General features: G+C 44.2%; 1 protein-coding gene and 1 non-coding gene across 3 annotated transcripts in view; one reads left to right on the plus strand and one right to left on the minus strand.

Annotated features, from left to right (window-relative positions):
* Positions 1 to 801: 801 nt before the first annotated feature.
* Positions 802 to 25260, plus strand: part of LYN (LYN proto-oncogene, Src family tyrosine kinase) — a 133070-nt gene continuing 108611 nt past the window's right edge. The window contains exon 1 of one of the 2 annotated variants that reach the window (XM_002819091.6): positions 802 to 1099. The gene's annotated coding sequence lies outside the window, so the exon portion shown is untranslated. The remainder of the gene's footprint in view (positions 1100 to 25260) is intronic. The other variant, XM_003777252.5, reaches the window with a different exon arrangement.
* On the minus strand, positions 23648 to 23780 carry LOC112134800 (small nucleolar RNA SNORA1). Its single transcript, XR_002916151.1, has one exon. It is a non-coding gene; the product is annotated as a small nucleolar RNA SNORA1 (small nucleolar RNA).

Consider the following 25260-nt stretch of genomic DNA (forward strand, 5'->3'; position numbering starts at 1 on the left):
AGAAGTGGGTATCCACGGTGCCCGAGCCTAATCTTACATCTTGGATTTGTAAGTGGCATTTATTGAGTTGAACATGAGCTTGAGCACGCGGTCACACATTCTTTCAGCAAACACTGGTTAGGCACCAGCTGCTACGTGCAAGCACTGCCCTACATGCTGGGACGCAGCTGTAGTAGGAATGAAATAACGCCGGCATTCCTGCATGCGGGCAGTGCGGGCCCTGTACAGAAAGGTACACGAGATAGGCATCCTCACATCCATTGTCCTGGGAGGGAACTGAGGCTTTGAGAAACGGAGAATTTGCCGGGCCATTTGACTCCACGTCATCTCCTCCCCCATCAATGCCCTGAACAGCCTCCTGTACACCCTTAAGGAACTTACTTTGTAATGATTATTAAGAACTCAACGAGCCCCCAAGCATCACCTCGGCATATCGCATCCTTTCTCTAGAGAACCCCTAATGTTGGAAGGGATCAGAGCGCACCTCCTCCGCTCCTGGGAGCACCCCCTTCCTAATACCTTGGGGATGGGTCGGAAGGAAAGGAAAGGAGACGCGAGAGGGGTCGTCGATGTGCCTGCGAAGCCCAGGCTCCTCCGGAGATCCTTCCGTCCGTCCCTACAGGAGAAGGCTGGCCCGGGCTGCTCCACTCCCCGGAGCTGCAGACTGAGTCGCCAGGTTTCTGTGCCTTCAAAGCCCTGAGCGACGGCCACACCAAACACCCAAACCTTGGGCAGGGACCAAACGGTCACTTCCCCGCCCTCCGGGCTCAATATGCAAATCCGAGCACCAGGAAGTAGCTGGGACCTCTCGGCCGAGCCCAGAGACAGCCAGTTCCTCTCCCGCCGCGCCGGGCCGCGCTGCCGCTCGCTCCCCGGCCGTGGCGCCTCCGGGCCAGACGCGCTGCAGCCTCCAGCCCGCGGCAAGCGGGGCGGCCGCGCCACCCCCGGCCCCGCGCCAGCAGCCCCTCGCCGCGCGTCCAGCGTTCCCGGCCAGCAGCCTCCCCCTACGCAGGTCCTGCTGGGCCGCCCCGTCGCGCCCCCCGCTCTGAACTCAAGTCACCGTGGAGCTCCGCCGCCCCGAAACTTTCACCGCGAGCGGGTGAGTCCTCTGCGCGAGCCCAAGGGTGGGCGCGGGCACGCGGGCAGTGGGTGCAGGGGCCGCGGCTGTGCCACCAGCCGGAGTCCCGGGCGCAGGGTCGATTCGGGGCCGGGGGCATCGGCGCGGCCCGCGGCGGCTTCCTGGCCGCACCGCCTCCGGGCCCCGGCGGCGAAGGCTCTCAGATGTCTTCAGCCGGCTGGTGACCGGGCCCGGGGGAGCCAGGGCGCGGGGACTGAGGCTCCGCAGGTGTCCGACGCGAAGCCGCGCAGGGGAGCGGTGGGAGGTGCGGGCGCGGGGGCGGGCTCACCGCGGGTCCTTCCCGGTGAGGGCCCGAGGGCCGGCTGCTGTCCCTGCTCCGGCCGCTCCTCGCGCACAGTGGGGAAGCCCCTGCCCTTGCGGAGGGGGCGCGCGGCGAGGATACTGGAGAGGACTCCTCGGATTGTGTAATCTGATCTCCCCTCTGGACCCTGGGTCCCCTGGCAGTGGGAGATGGGGCTCGGCCGGCGCCCTCTCGAGGACCGCGGACAGTTGCCCTCCCTGGTGGCCCCGGGCAGGAGCGTGACGTCGAGGGGCTGCGGCGGAGGCTGGAGCTCACCCTCCGGCTGCGGCGCCTCTCGGCCTGCCGAGGAGCAGTCCGGTGCTTTTGCCGGCTGAGAGGAAGCGAGAGTTATTTTAAGAATTCAGGGGTTGCCTTTCCTTCGCCTTGGGGGAAGGGCCTAAGAGTCAGTTCCCACTTTCCTGCATTCTCTGGGCCCATGGTGGCATCTTTTGCTTGCGGTGCATTCGTAACTTTCCAACAGCCTGCCTGTCATGCGGATTAGCGGTTGTGTCCTTGTATGTCCGTGTGTGTTAATTATCCCAAATTCGCCCTTCTTCGCCAGCTCAGAATCTAGGCCTTGCACTTTTCTGGCTGTATATTTAGGGGACCGATTATTGAAATTCTCTGTTCGAGTTTCTTCATCTTTGAGAGAGCATATATACCTCAGGGGCTGTTTAGTACACACAAAGCCCCTAGTACATACCAAGCATTTCATAAACGATGTTACTGTTATTTGTTGCAGTGAATTCTATTCATATAAACGAGGCTTCTTGGTTCTTTGCAGCTTGGTGATGTTGAACCTAAGACTACCATGTCTGATTTAGCCATCTGACCTTATTAGTAAATCTGCTTAATAAATACATGAGGGATTTGCTGTCCCAAAGCAGGGCCCAGTAGTCTGACTTTCTCTAAAGAACTAGCCAGTAAACTGGTGGGCTACAGGGATGTTTTCTCTGTACAGCCAACACCTAAAGTCATGCCCTGGGGAATAGGCACTGCAAGAACCCAGGCCTTACTAAGCCCTTCTCTGTAAGAGTAAGCTTTGTTGGGAAAGGGTGGGATCCAGTTAGTCCCTCTATTCTCATTTGGAGGTAAGCAGGTAAGCGCTTTGAGGCCTGAATAAATTTCACTGGATCATAGAGTCTTTGGTGACTTGGCCTCTTTGGATGTAAATGTGTGGCCCTTTTGCTGAGTGAAGGATAGAGTGCAGCAGATGTAAGGGGAGAGAAAATAGAAGCCAGGAAACTTGAGTTTTGGCTTCTTCCATCATTTAATATGCTGTGATTTGGGATAAGCCACTTGGGTCATTTATTCAGCCAAGATTTCCTTTATAGCAGCAGCCAGAGTTATATTGATTTGTCTGCAGGTTGATAGTCTGTATTAACCATTACAGTGGAAGCTCCATGAAAACTGCTTCATCTGTCTTGTCCAAAATGATGGCCCCAGTGCCTGGTACATAGTAGGTGCTCAGTTCGAGATTACTTGGAAGAAGGAATGAAGGCCTCCTGTGAGCTTGCCCTATGCAAAACTGAGAACATAGGGAGATGAAGAAATAGAGCTGGTCCCTAAGGTGTTTGAAGCCTACTGGCCCTTTCTGTTGTGGTTTCTAAAACGGGGATTTGAGAGGCTTTGTTGACTGTAAAGTTACCCAGCACTGAGTTACCCACATTTAGTGTTCTAAATGAGAGTCTCCACTCAGCACCGCTCTTCTCTACTTATTACTGGAAGAGAGGTCCTGATGTGGGGTGGTTAAGATGTTTCCTGCAAAGGTAGTTGGCCCAATCCAGAAGACCTACATTATTTCAGTCATTGGTGTTACAAAGGTAGGTGGAAACTTTGTAATCCCGCCCCTGCCCTCCAATAGCTTTCTTTTAGCAGAAAAGTGGTCCAGCATTGTTCAATGACTTTGAAAGCCTTTTACTTCTATCTGCAGTATTTGTTTTTAGAAATAAATCACCAAAAACATCTGAGATTCCAGTTGGTTCACACGACTATGTGGAGTTGTAACTTCACAGAATTAAATCATATTATTCATGTACAAACCCATACTAACTTTATAAATAAGGACACCATGTATACATGCCCACAGCAGGGAACATTGTTGTAAGCTCACTCCTACTGATGATCTCAGTGATGCATGGATGAGTGTTAACATTGAAAGGCCACCACAATCATTACTCAGGGCATTGATCAATGTCACATTGATAGCAGAGATAGCCTCAGACCTTTTCTGGCTCTTCCTAGCGATGATGGTGAAGGTGTTAGCACCTTTCATTTGTTCAGGGCTCTGAAGTCTTCCTGAAGTCTAATTTCATTTGAACCTCTTGTGGCTCCTATAGGATGGAGAGGGACAGATACAGAAAAAGATTCAGGGGGTTGTCTAAGGTCACGGACTTGGTTAAGTGGTACCATTAGGAGTAGTAGGTATGTTTTTTGGCTCTTTCTACTTGTCCACCTTTGGACTTGTAGTGTGTGCTCAATTACAAATGCCTCTCAACTTATGATGAGGCTGTGTCCCAATAAACCCAATCATAAGTTGAAAATACTGAAAGTAGAAGATGCATTTAATACACTTAACCTACTAAACATTATAGATTAGCCTAAGCTACCTTAAACATGGTCGAAACACTCACATTAGCCTACCGTTGGGCAAAATCATCTGACACAAAGCCTATTTTATAATAAAGTGTTGAATAGCTCATGTAATTTATTGAATACTGTATTAAAAGTGAAAAATGAAATACTGTATTAAAAGTGAAAAATGAAGTAGTTTTTATTGAATGGCTAATGCTTTCGCACCATCGTAAAGTTGAAAAATCATTAAGTTGCAGACCATCTGTGCTTAAAAGCAAATAAATAGTTCATTTAGCAAACATTTTAAAAGTGAAATCATGAGTTAATTTTCTTTTATCACTTGGTAATTGTCTGAACTAAGTGGCTAACTGCTCGGGACATAGCAGATGCACCATCAAGCTGGGCACTTCAAGCTGTCTTCTAGAAATGAATTTCTGTGCTTTTTAGCACTGCTTCTTGGGGGTGGGAAAGGGTGGTCTCCAGTAACTGCTAAGATGACACCTATACTGGCTGCTGTCTGAGCAGCTCTAGTGACTGTCTTGGGGGCAATCAGTTGCTTATTGGTTAATACAGAAGTACCTGAGTAATACTTTGCAAAAGGACTTTCCCCCACCTCTGCTGGGAGTGTCTCCCTGTAAACTTTGCCATCCTCCTGGTTGTTTTATCAGTGAGAGCATCATTTAAGTGAAAATATAAATTAAGGAGACAGGGCTCATAGGACGCACATTAAAACACGTGATCATTTTGAGCACCTGCTGTGTGCAAGGCACTGTTCTAGGCCAACAGTATAGATAATACATTGCCTCCCATCTTTTAAGGCTGATAATGAAGAGAAGAACATGGAAGAGGAAGTTGTTGGGTTTTTTTTTTTTCCAGTCAGAAATACTGAAAGATTTCTTACAGCTGCCTGGTTTCCTGATACTTAAATTGTGAAACTTTGAGTTCACTCCATTATCATTTCTAAAATTTATTTTGAATAAGTTCCCTTTCGGGGGAGATACCCATGTGTAGAGAATGGTATGGAAATCTGCCAATGGAGGGATTAGAAATTTTGTCAGTTTAAAGACTTGGACCTTTTAGATTTTTGTTGTTGTTGTTTTGTTTTTTCTTCTTTTTTGAGATGAAGGCTTACTCTGTTGCCCAGCCTGGAGTGCAGTGGTGCAATCTCAGCTCACTGCAATCTCCATATCCTGGGTTCAAGCAATCCTCCCTGCCTCAGCCTTCTGAGTAGTTGGGATTACTTACAAGCATATGCCACCACACCCAGCTAATTTTTGTATTTTCTGTAGAAATGGGGTTTCACTATGTTGGCCAGGCTGGTCTTGAACTCCTAACCCCAAGTGATCCGCCCGTCTCGGCCTCACAAAATGGTGGGATTACAGGTGTGAGCCACTGCTCCTGGCCTCTCTGGGTTATCTTTGGCTTAAGTTAGTTGGAAGGGCTCTCTTTATTTTTTATTCTGCCTCCCACTGAAGAGGCAGAGTTTTCGCTCTTGTCACCCAGGCTGGAGTGCTTTGGCGTGATCCCAGTTCACTGCACCTCCATCTCCTGGATTCAAGTGATTCTCCTGCCTCAGCCTCCCTAGTAGCTGTGATTACAGGCGCCTGCCACCATGCCTGGCTAATTTTTGTATTTTTAGTAGAGACGGGTTTCACCATGTTGGCCAGGCTGGTCTTGAACTCCTGACCTTAGGTGAGCCCGCCTTGGCCTCCCAAAATGCTGGGATTACAGGTGTGAGCCACCTTGCCTGGCCCTCTCTTGTAATTTAGAAGAGCAAGTTTAAATACTTGGGATGATGTATTAAAAAGCCTCATCCATGCTGACAAGAGCAGGGCCTGTAGTAGCCTTTGTTGTTTATCCTCTTCATCCTGTTCTGTACTTCATTTTCTCTCATTACTGAATTAGCTGGCAGCATTCCTTATTTGCCACAGAGCTATTTCTTAAAAGCTGTACTTACACTCAGGATACAGTTTTCCTTGGTAAAGAACTCTTCCGTGGCATTGCTCTTTCACTGGGCTTTATTAACCCTCAGGCTTCCAGTACCCCTTCTTCTGCTCTCCCCAGTTCGTTCCCTATCATCTTATAAAGGCTTCTTGAACCAGGAATTGGCATGAGCTGACCGTGTATGGGAAGAGATTGTTAGTTAACCTCATTATTGTAAATGCTCAGTGTTCAGAATGCTGCTACTTAAATGACATCCTATAGAACTGCATGAATCGGGATACATTTAAAGAATCCATTTAAGTGACTGTTTTGATGGTTGAGGCTCTGCTTTTGGGTTGTAGAACACTGGGAAGAAGTCTTCATAGCTCAGATAGTTTTTTAGTTGGTCTCATTTCCTTTCTACAGTCCATGCTTCAGGCAAAGTTACATATTGCCTGCCTGCCCACACCTTTCTGTGAGCATCTGAAATCTTGCTCACTCCTCTTTATTGACACCAGACCATACTGGTTGGAAGCTTCTTTCCAGTCCCCGCTTTCCTCCCTCTATTGGTAAAACATCTGGTGGGGAGGTCTTCATGTGGTCTTTGGGCCTACCCTTGGGCGCTGGTACAGTGAGACTGGAGGGATGGGTGTGTATTCATTCTGCCTCCCACTGAAGCAATGACGTCTTCTTGGTGTTTGGGTCTCTGGGTGCCCCCACTCTTCCTGTAAATGTTAACCCCCACAGAGGTGAGGGGAATGGAGAAGCTTGTCTCAGAGAGGCTCTCTGGAGAGGGAGGACCACTTCTGCTTTCCAGGGGGAAGCTGTGTCACGGAGAGCAGAACTGTAGCCCGATGCTGGAGAGAAAAGGCCCCAGAGGAGGCAGGCAAGGAAGTGATACTTCCTCCTCCCCAGGCCCCTGGGTCATTTGCCTGCAGCCCCACCTTCCTTACCACCCAATGCTGTGTTTTCCTCGGGGTTCTTTCTACCCTCTGCCGCCCTCTGCATTTTCGGTTTGCCCTTAAGTGAGGGGTGGGGCGGGGGTGGGAGAGAGGAGGAGTCTGGAGTCTTAAGGGCAGAGCCTGCTTTGCGAAGCCCACCCTGGCCATGCCAGACTTTTTCAGCAACGGAAAAATGTACATTTTGAAATTCCCCGTCATGGAAAGTGTTATGAAACTGTTGGGTAGATGTTTCGAAATCTTTTAATGTTCAGGCTACATAATAATTTTTAAATACTAACTATAATAATTCAGGACTATTTAAAAAATTGTTAAATTCCTTGTTAAATTCTTGGGATAGAACAGTGGCTGTCAAACATCTTTTTTTTTTTTTTTTTTTTTTTGGGATGGAGTCTCGCTCTGTCACCCAGGCTGGAGTACAGTGGTACGATCTCCACTCACTGCAACCCCCACCCCCCAGGTTCAAGCGATTCTGCTGCCTCAGCCTCCCAAGTAGCTGGGATTACAGGCATGCACCACCAAGCCCAGCTAATTTTTGTATTTTTAGTAGAGACAGGGTTTCACCATGTTGGCCAGCCTGGTCTCGAACACCTGACCTCAGGTGATCTGCCCGCCTCGGCCTCCCAAAGTGCTGGGATTACAGGCATGAGCCACGCGCCCAGCCTGTCAAACTTATTTGACCACAACCCACAGCAAGAAACATTTTACCCTGTGCTCAAATACACTTATATCTGTAGGCAAAACAAAATAGAAAAAGGAAAATACAATCTGGTGGAACAGCCCCTCCCCTTAACTTGCAGGGGAATGTGGCCTGGAGCAACTTTTCTGAGGTAGGATTGGCCAACTCCATCAGAGTTTGTTTGTTCTGATGCATAATAGATATACATAGTTTCAGGGCACATGGGATAATTTAATACATTCATATAATTTGTAAAGATTAAATCAGTATTTGAGATAGCCATCACCTTAAATGTTTGTTTTCTTTTTAAATGCTAGAGTCTTTTGAATTCTTCTAGTTGTTTTGAAATGCACAATAGTTAATTGTGAACTCTAGTCACCCTACTAGATCTTATTTCTTCTATCAAGCAGTATGTTTGTATCCATTAATCAACATTTTTTCATCCCCCCTTCCAATGTACAGAGGTGGGCAGTCCAATAGGGAGGTTTATTAAACAAACACAAACTAAGTCACATTCATATAATGGGATACTTTGTAAATATCTTAAAAGATAAAACATTCAATTACAGTTACTAATATGAAAAATTTTTTTTCAAAAGCTGAACAGGGCCAGGCGGCCAGGCGCAGTGGCTCTTGCCTGTAATCCCAGCACTCTGGGAGCGTGAGGCAGGAGGACTGCTTGAGCTCAGGAGTTCGAAATCAGCCTGTGCAATTTGTCTCAAACAAACAAACAATAACAAAAGAGCTGAACACAAACTAGTAGATGACATGATACCATTTCTGAAATAAAATATTCATATATGGACACATCATCTATAAACTGCATTTCAAACAATTTTTATACTAAGATCTTAATAGTGATTATTTCTGGGTGACAGTTGAGTGCTGTTTTTACTTCTGTACGTCTTTATATTTAAAAGAATGAGCATCCCATATATATAAATATATATATAAATCCCACATATAAATATATACATAAATCCCATATATAAATATAACTCTCTCTCTCTCTCTCTCTCTCTCTCTATATATATATATATATACATTTTTTTTTTTTTTTTCTGAGACAGAGTCTTGCTATGTCACCCAGGCTGGAGTGTGATGGTATGATCTTGGCTCACTGCAACCTCCACCTGCCAGGTTCAAGTGATTCCTGTGCTTCAGCCTCCTGAGTAGCTGGGATTACAGGCACACACCACCACGCCCCGCTACTTTTTGTATTTTTAGCACAGACAGGGTTTTGCTGTGTTGGCCAGGCTGGTCTCGAACTTCTGGCCTCAAGTTATCCGGCCGCCTCAGCCTCCCAAAATCTGGGGATTACAGGCATAAGTCATTGCGCCTGGCTCCTTATATGATTTTAAAAACGGCAGGATATAAGGAGCAATGGAATGAAGCCAGTGGGACTGCAGAGGGCAGGTGGAAGCAGACAGGGAACTTTGGAGCTAGAGTGACTTGAAGGACACTTGATGGATATAATTGTAACAGTCCTGTCTCAGGAGAGCTGATGCGCTGTAAATGTTGTAAACAGAACATTTTCTTTAAGAACCTTCCACTGCTATGTTTAGTATTCAGTTTAGCAAACTTTTCCTGGGTAGCTACTGGGAGTCCCGCACAGTGTTAGGAGTTGGGGTTGGTGGAAATCCTGAAGGGAGTGGGCCACACACCCTGGAGGAAGGGGCTTTCCTGAGAAAGGACAGCCTGACTATGCAGGGGTCATTCCACATTACCGGAGCTTGTTTCGGAGAGGCAGTGGGAGGCTCCACAGGCAGGCTTGGAGGGTGCTTGGCCCTAATACTAAATGTTGGACTTCATGGCATTAATGAAGGGGAATTACTGGAGCCTTTTAATATGAAGCTAATTTTTTTGTCCATCACAGGCAACTTCTTGCCTACACTCTTTTACAATACGGCATTTATGACATAGCCAAGAGTGAAGACACGTTGAACACTGACTTAATGCTTTGAGTAGGTGGAGAGTTGAATGACTCAGGGCTACTTCTCTAGAGATTAATTTGAAGCTAGAAAGTAACATTTATTTCTGTTTTCTATGACAGCAATAGGCTTAAGCTTGTAATCGTCTTCTGCAAGTAGGTACTTGACACCTCCCCTAAATGACCTGGAGAGTGACAGATACAGTAATGGGCACAATCCTTGGTTTTTTGTTTTGTTTTGTTTTTGAGACAGAGTCTCACTCTGTCATCCAGGCTGGAGTGCAGTGGCACGAAAAATTTTTAAGCAAAATTTTAATATGGAGTTTATGGTTGTTAGTATAATGAAATGCGGCACCATAGCAGTTGATTTTTGTCTTTCAGAACCACATTGGCTTTTTGTATTGTTTCAAATTTGATAGATGCCCAATGTGTATAACAAAAATTTTCCCTCATGTGTATTTATTTATTTATTTGTTTATTTGTATGTTTTGAGATGGGGTCTCACTCTGTTGCCCAGGCTGAAGTGCAGTGGTCCTATCTTGGCTCACTGCAACCTCCACTTCCTGGGCCCAAGCCATCCTCTCACCTCAGTCCTGGGTAGCTAGGATTACAGGCCCTGCCATCAGGCCTGCCTATTTTTTTTGTTTTTTGGGAGGCCAAGGCAGGAGGATAATTTGAGCTCAGGAGTTTGAGACCAGGTTGTAATCCCAGGCTGGAGTACAGTGGTGCAGTCATAGCTCACTGCACCCTTGCCCTCCTGGGCTCAAGCCATCTTCCCACTTCAGCCTCCAAGTAGCTGGGACTACAGGTGTGTGCCACTATGCCTGGCTTATTTTTTGTAGAGATGGGGTTTGGCCATGTTGGCCAGCCTGGTCTCAAACTCCTAAGCTCAAGGGATCCACCCAAAGTGGTGTGGATCAGCCTCCCAAAGTGCTGTGCTGGGATTACAGGCGTGAGCCACCGCACCCAGCCCATGTATATTTATCGAGTGCTGTATGTCATGGTAGTGGGTGGTTTGGGGAAATACCAACATAAGTAAGTGGGAGGTTTCTATCCTAGAGGAGTTTGTTGTGCTCTGTTCTCTCTGGATTGTTCACAAACCAGAATGCTGATCAATGACTTTGCTAGGGTTGTGGGTGGGCGACTTGCTCAGGAGATCCCTGGCACCCAAATGAGTGACCAGAAATCACTCTGAATGGTCAAAAGTAAGGCAGGGCAGGGCGGTAGAGCACAAGGTGTCGAATTAATTTCACGTGGGGGCTGAAATCCCAGGTCTGTCCCTTCCTAACTGTGGGCTGCTGCTGGCAAGGTGCTGGCCTTGCTAGCCTCAGAGTCCTCATGTTTAAACCTCAGCAGTTTGTTGTGAGTGTTCTAGGTTACAGTGGATTCCAAACTAGCCACAAGTGAAGCACATAGCTAAATGGTAGTCATTGGTATTGTTATCAAAAGCAAGTTGCTTAGCTGGGTGAAGTGGCTCACGCCTATAATCCCAGCACTTTGGGAGACTGAGACAGGTGGATTGCTTGAAGCCAGGAGTTCAAGGCCAGCCTGGGCAATAAAGTGAGAACCTGTCTCTATAGAAAAAAAAATAAGAATAAATAAAAACAAATAAAAATTACTCAGAGTGCAGTGATGTAATCCTATAGTCTCAACTACTCAGGAGACTGAGGCAGGAGGATTGCTTGAGCCCAGGAGATTGAGGCTGCAGCGAGCAATGATTACACCACCACACTCCATCCTGGGTGACAGAGCGACAGCCTGTCTGTAAAATAATAATAACAATAATAAAAAGAAAGTTGCTTAGGATGGCTACTATAAAAAATGAGAAATCATGATGAAATCATGTCATGTTAAAAAAGAACACAATAACAAAAATCAGAAAATAACAAGTGGTGCCGAGGATGTGGAGAAATTGGAATCCTGTACATTGTTGGTGGGAGTGTAAAATGCTACAGCTATGATGGAAAATCATATCGTAGTTCCTCAAAAAATTAAACATAGAATTGCCATGTGATGCAGCAATGCTACTTCTGGGTATATACCCCAAAGAACTGAATGTGGGGTCTCAGAGATATTTGTACACTTGTGTTCATAGTAGCATTATTCACAATAGCCAAGAATTAGAAGTAACTCATGTTCATCAATGGATGAAACAAAATGTGGTTTATATGTACATTGGAATATTTTTTTTTTGAAACAGGGTTTTACTCTGTCACCCGGGCTAGAGTGTGGTGGCGCCATTACAGCTCACTATAGACTTGACTTCCTGAGCTCAGGTGATCCTCCCACCATGCCTGGCTAGTTTTTTTGTATTTTTTGTAGAGATAAGGTTTTGCCATGTTGTCCAGGCTAATCTTGAACTCCTGGGCTCAAGCAGTCTACCTGCCATGGCCTCCCAAAGTACTGGGATTGCAGGCATGAACCACCATGCCCAGCCATACAATGGAATGTTATTCAGCCTTTAAAAAAAGGAAATGCTGCCTGGGTGCGGTGGCTCATGCCTGTAATCCCAGCACTTTGGGAGGCCAAGGTGGGTGGATCACCTGAGGTCGGCAGTTTGACACCAGCCTGACTAACATGGAGAAACCCCATCTCTACTAAAAATACAAAATTAGTCGAACATGGTGGAGCATGCCTGTAATCCCAGCTACTTGGGAGGCTGAGGCAGAAGAATCACTTGAACCCGGGAGGCGGAGGTTGCAGTGAGCCGAGATCCCGCCACTGCACTCCAGCCAGGGCAACAAGAGTGAAACTCCGTCTCAAAAAAAAAAAAAAAAGGAAATGCTGACACATGGTACAACAAGGACAAAACTTGAGGACATCATGCTAAGTGAAATAAGCCAGACACAAAAAGACAAATATTGTATGAGTCCACTAATGTGAGGTTCCTCAAATAGTCAAATTCATAGGGACAGAAAATAGAATGGTGTCTTCCAGGGGCTTGATGGGGGAGGGAATGGGAAGTTACTGCTTAATGGGTACAGAGTTTCAGTTTTGCAGGATGAAAAGAGTTCTGGAGATGGATGGTGTGATGGTTATACAAGAATATGAATGTACTTAATGCCACTGAGTTATATATTTAAAATAGTTACGATATAAATTTTATATTGTGTTTATTTTACCACAACTTTAAAGAATGAAAAAAAAGTTGCTTGATGAGCAAATATGTGTACAAATAGACAGAGGTGTCCTTGAGGATATTTCATTAAGTTTGATAAATTGCCCTTCTTCTGGCTGGGTATTTACCTACCAAGCAGACGGGTGTTTACTTTTTTGGCAGAGAGAGGACAGGATCTTTACTTTTTGTCATTTAATACATGGCCACGTGGATTGCTGGCTGACAGTATATTGAAATGGCTGTGATGTGGGAGAGGGAATGATAATGGAGAAATTTACAAAGGCAGAGATTGTAGATTACAAAGTAAGGAGAAACTTCTAACCATCAAAGCTGCCTGCATGGGTCCTGGAGAAGGGTCCTTCTCCATCATTAAACGTTTGTCAGCAAAGGCTAAGAGATTCTTACAAGACCTTTTAGAAAAGTTTGCATTAAGGCTGGGCGCGGTGGCTCACACCTGTAATCCCAGCATTTTAGGAGGCCGAGGCAGACGGATCACGAGGTCAGGAGCTCAAGACCAGCCTGGTCAACATAGTGAAACCCCATCTCTTCTAAAAATACAAAAATTAGCCGGGTGCAGTGGCACACACCTGTAGTCCCAGCTACTTAGGAGGCTGAAGAAGGAGAATCGCTGAACCTAGGAGGCGGAGGTTGCATTAAGCTGAGACCACGCCGTTGGACTCCGGCCTGGGTGACAGAGCAAGACTCCGTCTCAAAAAAAATAAATAAATAAAAAAGTTGCATTAGATGGCTCTAAAAGGTGCTTCCTGATTTGATGATACGGTTATATTAATATTTCTAGCCATGCACTCATTAACTCCAAATTACATAATAAGAAAGTATCTTTCTTTTGTTTTTTGAGGCAGGGTCTTGCTCTGTCACCCAAGATGGAGTGCAGTGATACCATCATAGTTCATTGCAGCCTTGAACTCCTGGGCTCAAATGATCCTCCCATCTCGGGATCCCAAAGTCCTGGGATTACGAGCATGAGCCATTGTGCCTTGCCAAAGAAAGAATATTTCTGACAGAGTTCTTTCTAACAGGATTCGAGGGAATTTAAAAAAATTTTTTTAAAAGTTTTCCCAATGCAGGAGTGTGTGTGTATGTGTGTGTGTTTAAAATTTAAGTATAACACTTACATAGAAAAGTGCAGAAAACAGAAGAATCTAGCTGAATGCAAAGCCTTGTGTAACCACCCCCATGATCAAAAAGCAGAATGATGTTGACCCTCCCCCAAGCAGTACTCCCCTGAAAGGCATCTGCCATTCTACTTCTAGTTTTTGTTTAGTTTCCAGTGTAGGCTTCTAAACAATAAAGTGTAGGGAATTGAAAAGCAGTACAAAGCCATTTGGTTTGGCAAATAAACAGATTTTCAAGCTGTGGGTTTGGCTACCACCGGCATCTCTCTGTGTGTGGAATTTACTTGCAATTCAACTGGAGAGCAAGACCTCGTCCTGTTTTACCCTGGTGATTCAGTTGCTAAAATTCTCACACATGAGTTTGATCTGAGCCTTATTTAAATACCTTTTTATTCATCCATTAATTAGTAAAATTAGTTGGCATAAGCCATATATAGCTGGTTTTTCTGCACAGCCAAGTAAATTTATAAATGCAAATATGTGGGTGTGATAAGGGTGGTTTCCACTGACCCACATGTAATCAAACATCCTGTTATATGACACAGTGCCAGTCTGTGCATAGGCATTTGAAAGTACTAACTGGGTTTGTGAATTCAGTGATGCTGTTCTTCAGTAAAATAAGGACTTATTTTTCTGATGTTAAGGAACACAGCACCTTTGTTACTGACTGTTACTTCAACTTCTGTTTCATGTAGTTTTGATATTTATTTTTGTTGGGGGTGACAGAGAGAGGCATAATTGACCTGTGGCATTTGTTAATCCATGAAGTCGTGCTTCACTTATGCATCATTCAGAAAACACTTCTTGGATACTCACTACTCATGAATATGCATGCATATGACTTGCAGTCAAAGCCATGAGTTCTCAATAGCGAAACCGTTCCAGATATACTCAGAAAGTTAAAATGTTTAAAAAAAAACTAGGAGTATAATTTTTTTAAAGAAAAATTTCCTTTTATTTTTGTTGTTTTGTTTTGTTTTTTTAGAAGCAAGGTCTCAGTATGTCGCCCAGTCTAGAGTGCACTGGCCATTCACAGGCACCATTATCACTCACACACTATGGTCTTGAGATCCTGGGCTGAAGTGATCCTCCTGCCTCAGCTTCTCGAGTAGCTGGGACTAGAGGCATGCACCACTGCACCTGGCTTAGAGTATAAATTTTTGTGTCACACAAGATATGAAGAACATGCACAGGCACTGGACCCATCTGTGGGTTCATCTTTCTGTGGGACCCACTAAGGGACCCATTTTTCTGTGAAAAAGTCACAAGTGAAGTCTGGGCCGTGCAAGGAATAACCATACCCCAAGAGAACATGCTGAGCCTGTAGTTTGCCTGTCTGCATCCCCCAACCTCCCCAGCTTATTTTTATTTTATTTACTTTTTATTATTTTAGACAGGGTCTTGCTCTGTTGCCGAGGCTGGAGTGCAGTGGCATGGTCATGGCTCTGCAGCCTCCACCTCATGGGCTTAAGTGATCCTTCCTCCTCAGCCTCCTGAGTAGCTGGGACTAGTGGTGCATGCCACTGTGCCAGATTAACTTTTTTAATTCTTTTTTTTTTTTTTTGAGACAGTGGTCACTCTGTCACCCAAACTTAAGTGCAGTGGCTCAATCTTGGCTCACTGCAGCCTCAACCTCCTGGGCTCCAGTGATCCTCCCACCTTAGCCTCCCAAGTAGCTGAGACTACAGGCATGTGCCACTACACCTGGCTAATTTCTTTTTTTTTTTTTTTGACGGAGTCTCGTTCTGTTGCCCAGGCTGGAGTGCATTGGCACTATCTTGGCTCACTGCAACCTCTGCCTCATGGGTTCAAGCGATTCTCCTTCTTCAGCCTCCTGAGTAGCTAGTATTACAGGCGCCTGCCATCATACCCAGCTAATTTTTTTGTATTTTTAGTAGAGACGGGGTTTTGCCATGTTGGCCAGGCTGGTCTCAAACTCCCGATCTCAGATGATCCCCGCCTCAGCCTCCCAAAGTTCTGGGATTACAGGCGTGAGCCCCCACGCCTGGCCTGCCTGGCTAATTTTTGTATTTTTTGTAGAGATGGGGTTTTGCCATGTTGCCCAGGCTGGTTTCAGTCTCCTGTGCTCAAGTGATCCATCCACGTGCTTCAGCCTCCCAAAGTGCTGGGATTACAGGTGTGAGCCACAGTGCCAAGCCTAAAATTTTTTGTATAGTTGGGGATCTCACTGTGTTGCCCAGGCTGGTCTTGAACTCCAGGGCTCAAGTGATCTTCCCACTTGCTTCAGCCTCCCAAAGTGCTGGGATTACAGACGTGAACCACTGCAGCCAGCCCCAAAACCTCCAGTTTAATTTCCTCCAGCCACAGTTCCTGATGCTTGGCATCTCTGCGTTTTAACTGCTTGTCTCTGTTAGCAACTGCTGGATGCTATAGAGGATTTGAACAATGAGTGAATCCTGGGAATGGAGGGAATATTGGACTAAGGAGACTGACCAGAGCAGAACAGTTTCCATGTGAAGAAGTGAGTCCCTCAGTTGGAAATAAAGTAGGAAGAGATGGGGAAAAACTTGGCTGGATTCCTTACTAATCTTGGTGAAGAATATAGGTATGGATTAGTAACACTGTAGTAGCTAATGAAAAATATTCCGGGTTGTGAACTTTGGGGTGTCTGAGGAGCAGCATGATGTCATAGTCATAAACTGAGAGTCAGGAATTGGTTTCTGGGCTGGGTGTGGTGGCTCACACCTGTAGTCACAGCACTTAGGGAGGCCAAGGCAGGAGGATCACTTGAGGCCAGGAATTCAAGACCAGCCTGGGCATCATAGTGAGACCTCATCTCTACAATTTTTTTTTTTTTTTTTTAAAGGAATTGGCTTCTAGTCAATGCTTTGTCAAATACCAGTCTTGGGACATTAGATGAAGTTCCTTAAGCTCTTCAGGCCTCATTTTTCTAATACGTAAAACAGTAATAACAGATTTTTGTTAGGTATCTCATCCAGCTGTTGCAAGGATTAAATGGGGTAATGTACCTGGGAGTTCCTTAAACAGTCTAATTTTCTACCCAGTTTTGGCTGTTGTTTTGGATTAAACTGTACTACCCTGAGCCTTTTCTTGATTTTGGAGGATCCCTGCCCACTCCCCACTCATGGTACCCCTGGCCTGTTTTGGTAGATTCACTTATGCATCATCACCAGTCCTGTGGGGAAGTGGAAATTTGGTGTACATACCAGGTGCACTTTCATTCTTCTCAAAGTGTTATGACAAACAGCAAAGAGAACACCTTTTCTTTTATCATTAGCTCATCCTTAAGCATCTCTTGAGGGGTAAAGCAATTTAAAAAAAAGTTTTAGCTAGACATGGTGGCATGCCCCTGTCATCCTAGCTGCTCTGGAGGCTGAAGCAAGAGGGTCCCTTGAGTCCAGGAGTTGGAGGCTGCAGTGAGCTATGATTATGCCACTGCACTCCAGCCTGGGTAACAGAGCAAGACTCTCATCTCTGAAAAACAATAAGAAAAGAAAACGAAACAACAACATCAAACAAAGAAACAAAAGCAAGTTTATAAATAAAGAAACAGAATAGCAGGGACATGGATGAAGCTGGAAACCATCATTCTCAGCAAACTAACATAAGAACAGAAAACCAAACACCGTGTGTTCTTACTCATAAGTGGGAGCTGAACAATGAGAACACATGGACACAGGGAGGAGAACATCACACACCGGGGCCTGTCGGGGGGTTGGGGGCCTAAGGGAGAGATGGCATTAGGAGAAATACCTAATGTAGATGACGGGATGGTGGGTACAGCAAACCACCATGGCTCGTGTATACCTGTGTAACAAACCTGCATGTTCGGCACACGTATCTTAGAAATTAAAGTATAATAAAAAAATTTTTAAAAAAAGAAACCTAGAATAAAAACCATACCTAATTTAGTAAGAGAGGCATTCCCCCCAAGCTTCTCACGTTTATTTATTTATTTATTTAGAGACAGAGCCTCGCTCTATTAACCAGGTTGGAGTGCAGTGGCGTGATCTTGGCTCACCGCAACCTCTGCCTTCCGGGTTCAAGCGATTCTCCCTACCTCAGCCTCCTGAGTTGCTGGGACTACAGGTGCCCGCCATCACCCCCAGCTAATTTTTGTATTTTTAGTAGAGACGGGGTTTTGCCATGTTGGCCAGGTTGATCTCAAACTCCTGACCTTAGGTGATCCGCCTGCCTTGGCCTCCCAAAGTGCTGGGATTACAGGCATGAGCCGCCGCACCCGGCCTAAACTTCATTTAAATGATGAGGAAATAACTGCAATGGAATGACCTGGTTGGAGAACCATGTTACTCACCTGAACGCTGGCTTTATGCAGTTTCAACGTCCACAGGTATCTTCTGATTGATCGCATTACAGTCTTGACCTAATTTCTCCTGATAAGGAGCTGAAAATCAAGCAACAGTATATTAGAACTTTGATTCATGTGACGCCTATCATGCCACATAAATGAAAATGCAGAGTTTAGATTAAGAACAGTAAAGCTTTCTCTGTTGTACCTTAAAGGTACTTCCCTCCTCCTCATAATAATAAGCTACATGCTTCTGGAAGTTTTACCAAGACTTGAGATCAGGAGGGAGCATTCTGACGCTGAGCACACCTCCGACTTTGCACATGGTGGTTTCGAGGGGTTGACGGCACAAGACCCCCAGAGTCTAGTAACAGTTCTGTCTTACTGTTCAAATTTGCCTTTCCTACCTCAATTTCTCCTCTATTTTAACAGAAAATCTACTACTACTACTACTACTTCATATGTATCTAAAATATTTCATAATCTTTAGTAATGGGATATAAGCACTCTTAGCCATCAGAATAACTTTTAAGGTCAGGCGCAGTTGCTCACACCTGTAATGCTAGCACTTTGGGAGGCCGAGGCAGGAAGATCACTTGAGCGCAGAAGTTTGAGACCATCCTAGGCAACATAGTGAGACCTCATCTCTATAGGAAATTTTAAAAATTAGCCAAGAGTGGTGGCATGGGCCTGTATTCCCAGCTACTCAGGAGGCTGAGGTGGGAGGATTGCTTGAGCCTGAGAGGTGGAGGCTGCAGTGAGTCGAGATCGTGCCACTGCACTCCAGCCTGGGTGACAGTGAGACCCTGTCTCACAAACAACAACAACAACAACAACAAAAACTTAAAGATTAGTAAGCAATTTTTTTCGTTGGAAAAAATTAAAATGAAAATAGACAATTTTAAGAAAACTTTTTATGTTTTTTAAATCAACTTAAAAATTTTGCTATATAGCTCTATGAATTTTAATACATGTGCAGATTCATTGAATTATTTTCATAATGAGAATACAGAAAAGTTCTGTCACACCCTCCCACAAAAAAAAAAACTTTCTTGTGCCACCCCCAGCCCAATGCCTGGCAACTGCTGACCTGTTGTCTGTCCCCATTGTTTTGTTTTTTCTGTAATGTCATATAAATAGATTCATACTGTATGTGATCATTTTATTGTCTTTTGTAATAACAGCTTCATTTTTACTTTTAATTTTGTTTTGAGACAGAGTCTCACTCCGTCACCCAGGCTGGAGTACAGTGGCACACTCTCAGCTCACTGCAGCCTCTGCCTTCCATGTTCAAGCAATCCTCCCATCTCAGCCTCCCAAGTAGCTGAGACCACAGGCACGTGCAACCATGCCTGGCTAATTTTTGTATTTTTAGTAGAGACAAAGTCTCACCATGTTGCCCAGGCTGGTCTTGAACTACTGGACTCAAGTGATTCACCTGCCTTGGCCTCCCATAGTGTTGAGATTACAGGTGTGAGCCACCCACACCCAGCCGAATAATAGTTTTATTGAGATATAATTCACATATTGTGTAATTCACTCAATTAAAGTATACAATTCAGTGATTTTTAGTATGTTCACAGAGTTGTGCAATCATCACCACAATCAATTTTAGAACATTTTTATTATACAAAAAGAAATTCTATATCCTTTAGCCCTCACTACTCTCTTCCCCTTGTCCTAGGCAGTCACTAATCTATTTCTAGGTCTATAATAAATTTCAGGAAACTGGTATTAATGATTTCCTTTTTTTAAATAGACAGTTTCTTGCTCTGATGCCTGGAGTGCAGTGGCACAATCACGGATCACAGTAGCCTCTGACCTTCTGGGCTCAGGCGATCCTCCTGCCTCAGCCTCCCGGGTAGCTGGGACCACAGGTGTACACCACTGTGCCGGGCTAATTTTTTTATTTTTTGTAAGGATGAGGTCTCCATATATTGCCCAAAGTGTTGGGATTACAGGCATGAAACACTGTACCCAGCTAAGTTTCTTTCTTAGTTGGAAGAGTTTTACAGTAATGCCAGCACAGTTACTACCTGTTTTACTTTTGTATCAGGCAATAATTACCTTTCACAGAAAATATAGTAAAAAATATTAATCCTTTAGTAAATATTTGTCCTCTGTTAGGTAGTCAATTCCTTAAAAGGTGTAATATTGATATTCTTGTTATTGATAAGGAAACAGATGCTTGGGGATAATAAATATTATGCTCACTTAACTACTAAGTAAATGGAACCCAAGTCAGTCTGACCCCTAAACTGATGTGTTTGTTTTATTTAACTTTGAAAGGTTATTTTTTAAAAAATCACAATTATAATATGTGGAACATAATGTCCTTGACTTTAGTTTATCAAGCAGAATTTATACATTAACATAAATGTAAACGCAGGAATAAGATCACTTCTGGGAAATGTATAATAAATATAATGCAGGGAACATTTATTGAGTGTACACGGTATGTTATTCGTTCTTCTAAACACTCATCAAGATTGTATTCAACCAATCCTCATAACAAGTGTGTGAAATTGGTACAGTTATCATCCCTTTTCTTTTCTTTTCTTTTTTCTTTTCTTTTTTGAGATGGGGTCTTACACTGTTACCCAGGCTGGAGTGCAGTGGCACAATCTCAGTTCACTGCAACCTCTACCTCCCGAGTTCAAGTGATTCTCCTGTCTCAGCTTCCCAAGTAGCTGGGATTGCAGGCACATGCCACCATGCCCGGCTAATTTTTTGTATTTTAGTAGAGATGGGGTTTCACCGTGTTGCCTAGGCTGGTCTGAGTTTAGGCAATCCACCTGCCTCCGCCTCCCAAAGTGCTAGGATTACAGGCATGAGCCTCCGTGCCCGGCCTTATCATCCCTTTTCTGCAGATAAGTAAAGATTAATTACCTTGCCAATGTCATGTCACTGTATGAGGTGGAGCTGGAACTTGGACCTAGGATGTTTTGCTCAAGCTTAACTACTGCTCCAGGAATCTAATGTGCTGCCACTCTGACTTGAGGAAGACAAGAGCTCAGACACTGAAAACCAGTCAGCATGGCCAAAACAAGAGAGCCCCCAGTTCTGCCAACTTGGTGCAATTTTTACTATAACCATAGCTTGGAAAAATGAAGAAGAAAAAAATTCATTGGAGTTGCAATGAATATTTAAACATTGCATCAAGTTTAAAGCATGATGAGTGTCAAGCCAGTTGAGCTTTTCTGCATTAACTTCAGCTGACAACTTAGTTTATATCTAATATAAATGTCACTATTTGTTGGGGGGAAAATAGTCTTCCTCTTTTTTATTTTTTATTTTTTTTAGAGATGGGATTTCATTGTGTTGCCCAGGCTGAAGTACAGTGATGTGATCATTGCTCACTGCAGCCTTGAACTCCTTGGCTCAAGTGGTCCTCCTGCCTCAGCTTCCCAAGTAGCTGAGACTTCAGAGTCACATCACCATGCCCAGCTAATTTTTATTTTTTATTTTTGGTGGAGATAAGACCTTACTATGGTGCCCAGGCTAGTCTCAAACTCGTGGCCTCAAATGATCCTCCAGTCTTGGCATCCCAAAGTATTGGGATTATAAGTGTGAGCCATTGTGCCCAGTTTAATTTTCTTCTTTTGCCAAAGCAAAGCTAATAATTTTTTTATAGCTAAGATTTAATTATGTTTGGATTAAACCTTCTCTTCAGTATGTATCTCATACTTTTGCTAAATACTTATCTAGCTTGCATTTTTTTCCACATTAAGGAGAGTAGCTCTTGGAAATCTTATATTCTCCTAACTCTTTATCTTAAAATGCTGCCACAAAACCTTAGACATTGAAAAGTTATTAAGGTTCTAGTTGAGAGTTTACTAACAATAAAAAGAAGGATAATTGGCAAAGAAGACGTGGATTGAGTGAACCACATAGCCCCTTTCCTGTTCTGGTTTCTTGGTGGCATTTGCAGCAGTGCCTCTATGATGCCTGAGCAAAACTGGTTGTTTATTGGGAAGTGATATAAACCGTACTGCCAGTGCTTTTGCTCAGCACTTGGGCACTTCGTGGCCGTGTGTCTTATATGATGTTCATAATACTTTTTTTTCCCTCTCCTTCCCCCCATAATACTTTACGAATAGATGTTTCCACTTCTGAATAGTTCTCCGATTAGAATAGCAGTTACAAAATGGATAAGACTTCACCTCATCCTTTAAAACAGGAAAAGTGATAGAATTCCTCCACCTCCTTTCATTACTGAGGCTGTCAGATGATTCTTTAAGCAAAACCCCAGTGTTCTCTTGTCTGATGAAGTCAGTGTAAGTGATGGTATTTTTACATTGACTTTAATATGAAAGGAACTGTTTAATTGAACTGTTTAATCTCAAGGCCAGGCTTTGGACTCTTTCTTGGGCTCATGCATGGGATCCTTCTTTTGCACACCTGTGGCCTCCCTGGAACTACTTCTGGTGGTTTCCCTGGACTTAGTATCCCCCAAACTTGGCAGCTTAGGGCCTGGTGACAGGCAGAGGAATGTATTGCTCTTGCTCTGTGGGGTCAGGTAGGGTAGGAGGAGGTCCTGCATGAATATTTTCAGTGCTGATTCAGAAAGAGCATGGGGCATACACTTCAGGAAACCCTACCTGGAAGCTACAGCAGCACTGCTGTATCCTAGACTGACCACTTCAGATATTTCCAGTGCAGAGCTGGATGTGGCTAGGAACCGGCTCCCAGCTGAATAGCTTGTGCTGAGTCATTATCAAGTTGCATTTCCTGGCTCAACCAAAGATAAATAGGGAAGAACCTAAACCAGAAATGACATTCAGACTGTGATTTGGGTTAATATACCACCTCAGGGCAGCAATGGAGTCATGACTGCACAGACACAGGAAAGGATCTGGTTGCAGAAACGAAGTGAGTCAGTGATGTATCATCATTCTGAAAAACGTACCTGTACTTCCTTTTTTTTTGAGACGAGTTTCACTCTTGTTGCCCAGACTGGACTGCAATGGTGCGATCTTGGCTCACCGCAACCTCCGCCTCCCGGGTTCAAGCGATTCTCCCGCCTCAGCCTCCCGAGTAGCTGGGATTGCAGGCATGCGCCACCACGCTCGGCTAATTTTGTATTTTTAGTAGAGACAAGGTTTCTACATGTTGGTCAGGCTGGTCTCAAACTCCCGACCTCAGGTGATCCACCCACTTTGGCCTCCCAAACTGCTGGGATGATAGGCGTGAGCCATCGCACCTGGCCGTAACAGTGTACTTTCTTTCTTTTTTTTTTTTTTTGAGACGGAATTTCACTCTAGCCCAGGCTGGAGTGCAGTGGCGTGAGCTCAGCTCACTGCAACTTCCACCTCCCAGGTTCAAGCAATTCTCCTGCCTCAGCCTCCTGAGTAGCTGGAATTACAGGTGCGCTCCGCAATGCCCAGCTAATTTTTTTTTTTCTAGAAGTTGAATTGTACAAAGTACACTTACATTTTGACACCTGATCCAAGACACAGTCATGTACCACATTACAATGTTTCAGTCAATATATAGCATACAAAAAAAAACAGCAACAACAGTAGTCCTATGAGATAAGAGCTGAAAATTTCTTATTACTTAAATGTTATTTTTAAAGTCAACATTTTTCTCCTACATATTTTACTCATAAGCATGGCAAAATGTTACAGGTCTCATTATCACCACTGCAATATGCATACTGTGATGGAAACATAACCTGTCTCAATTTAGCCACATTAACTATTTTTGGACACCATGATCAACAGTGCCCATTCTCATCTAGCATGAGGCTTTTTTTTTGGAGAAGGAGTCTCTCTTTGTCACCCAGGCTGGTGTGCAGTGGCGCAATCTCCACTCACTGCAACCTCCGCCTCTTGGGTTCCAGAGAGGCTCCTGCCTCAGCCTCCCAAGTAGCTGGGACTACAGGTGTGTGCCACCATACCCAGCTAATTTTGTATTTTTTAGTACAGATAGGGTTTCACCATATTGGCCAGGCTGGTCTCGAAATCCTGACTTTGTGATCCGCCCACTTCAGCCTCCCACAGTGCTGGGATTACAGGCATGAGCCACTGCGCTCGGCCTACGCCCAGCTAATTTTTATATATTTGGTAGAGACGGGATTTCACCACGTTGGCCAGGCTGGTCTCGAACTCCTGACCTCAAGTGATTTGCCCGCCTTGGCCTCCCAAAATGCTGGGATTACAGGCGAAAGCCACCGTGCCAGGCCTTGTACTTTCTTGAATGGGAAGTTGTCTTCATGGTGAGCAGCTCTTCTTTGAGGTGTTTATTTAAACTATTCAAAAGAACAGAGAGATTCCAGTATCATGCCCTGTGAGGGAAAGTAGACAAAGATTAAATAAACTTGAACAAGAGACTAAAAAACTACTTGAGTGTTTTTGATTACCAACTTTTCATGAGCTGAATAGGTTGAAAATTTGCTACTTTTCTAAGTTTTCCCTTTAAGATCAGGGATAAATCATTTCCTGGAAAGATATTTTTCACCGTAAGCTCTTTCTGTTTCTATGTTGATAATCTAATCTGAATAATTGAGGTTTATTGAGACCTTCCTTTTGAAAGTAACTTGTTACCTATGTATGATTAACCTGGCTATTATTCTAAATGTAGAATTTAAAGTGTTTTATCCAGGCTGGGCATGGTAGCTCACACCTGTAATCCCAGCACTATGGGAGGCCAAGGCAGGAGGATTACTTGAGCCCAGGAGTTTGACACCAGCCTGGGCAACATAGAGAGACCCTATCTTTACAGAAAATAAAAAGAAATTAGTCAGGCATGGTGGCACGGCCCTGTAGTCCCAGCTAGCTACTTGGGAGGCTGAGATGGGAGGATCTGCTTGAGCCTTGGAGGTTGCAGCTGCACTGGGCTGTGATTGTGCCATTACAACAGAGTAAGACAGAGTCTCAAAAAAAAAAGTGTTTTATCATTTATATAGAGCTTGGAGTTTCAAACATAAAGTAGAATTACTTTATCACTTGTAAAAAATTTGTTCTCTGAAAGTTGATAAACAATGAGGTAGAATGACTCCTGAAATTAAAAAAAATAATAGCAGGACTTTTATAGATAAATCTGAAATAAGTATGATGAACAATTTTTTAAATAAAATATACCCTGAAGCTAATACTTTGTAAATACCAACATTTTCTTTATGGCTATAGTGTAACCAAATTCAGGAGTAAGTAACTCAATTATTTGGCTGTCGGGTTGATGGAATGAAAATAAATTTCTTAGAATATGATATGAAATATGATATGAAA

The sequence above is a fragment of the Pongo abelii genome, chromosome 7 (assembly GCF_028885655.2).
Source record: "Pongo abelii isolate AG06213 chromosome 7, NHGRI_mPonAbe1-v2.0_pri, whole genome shotgun sequence".
Lineage (NCBI taxonomy): Eukaryota > Metazoa > Chordata > Mammalia > Primates > Hominidae > Pongo > Pongo abelii.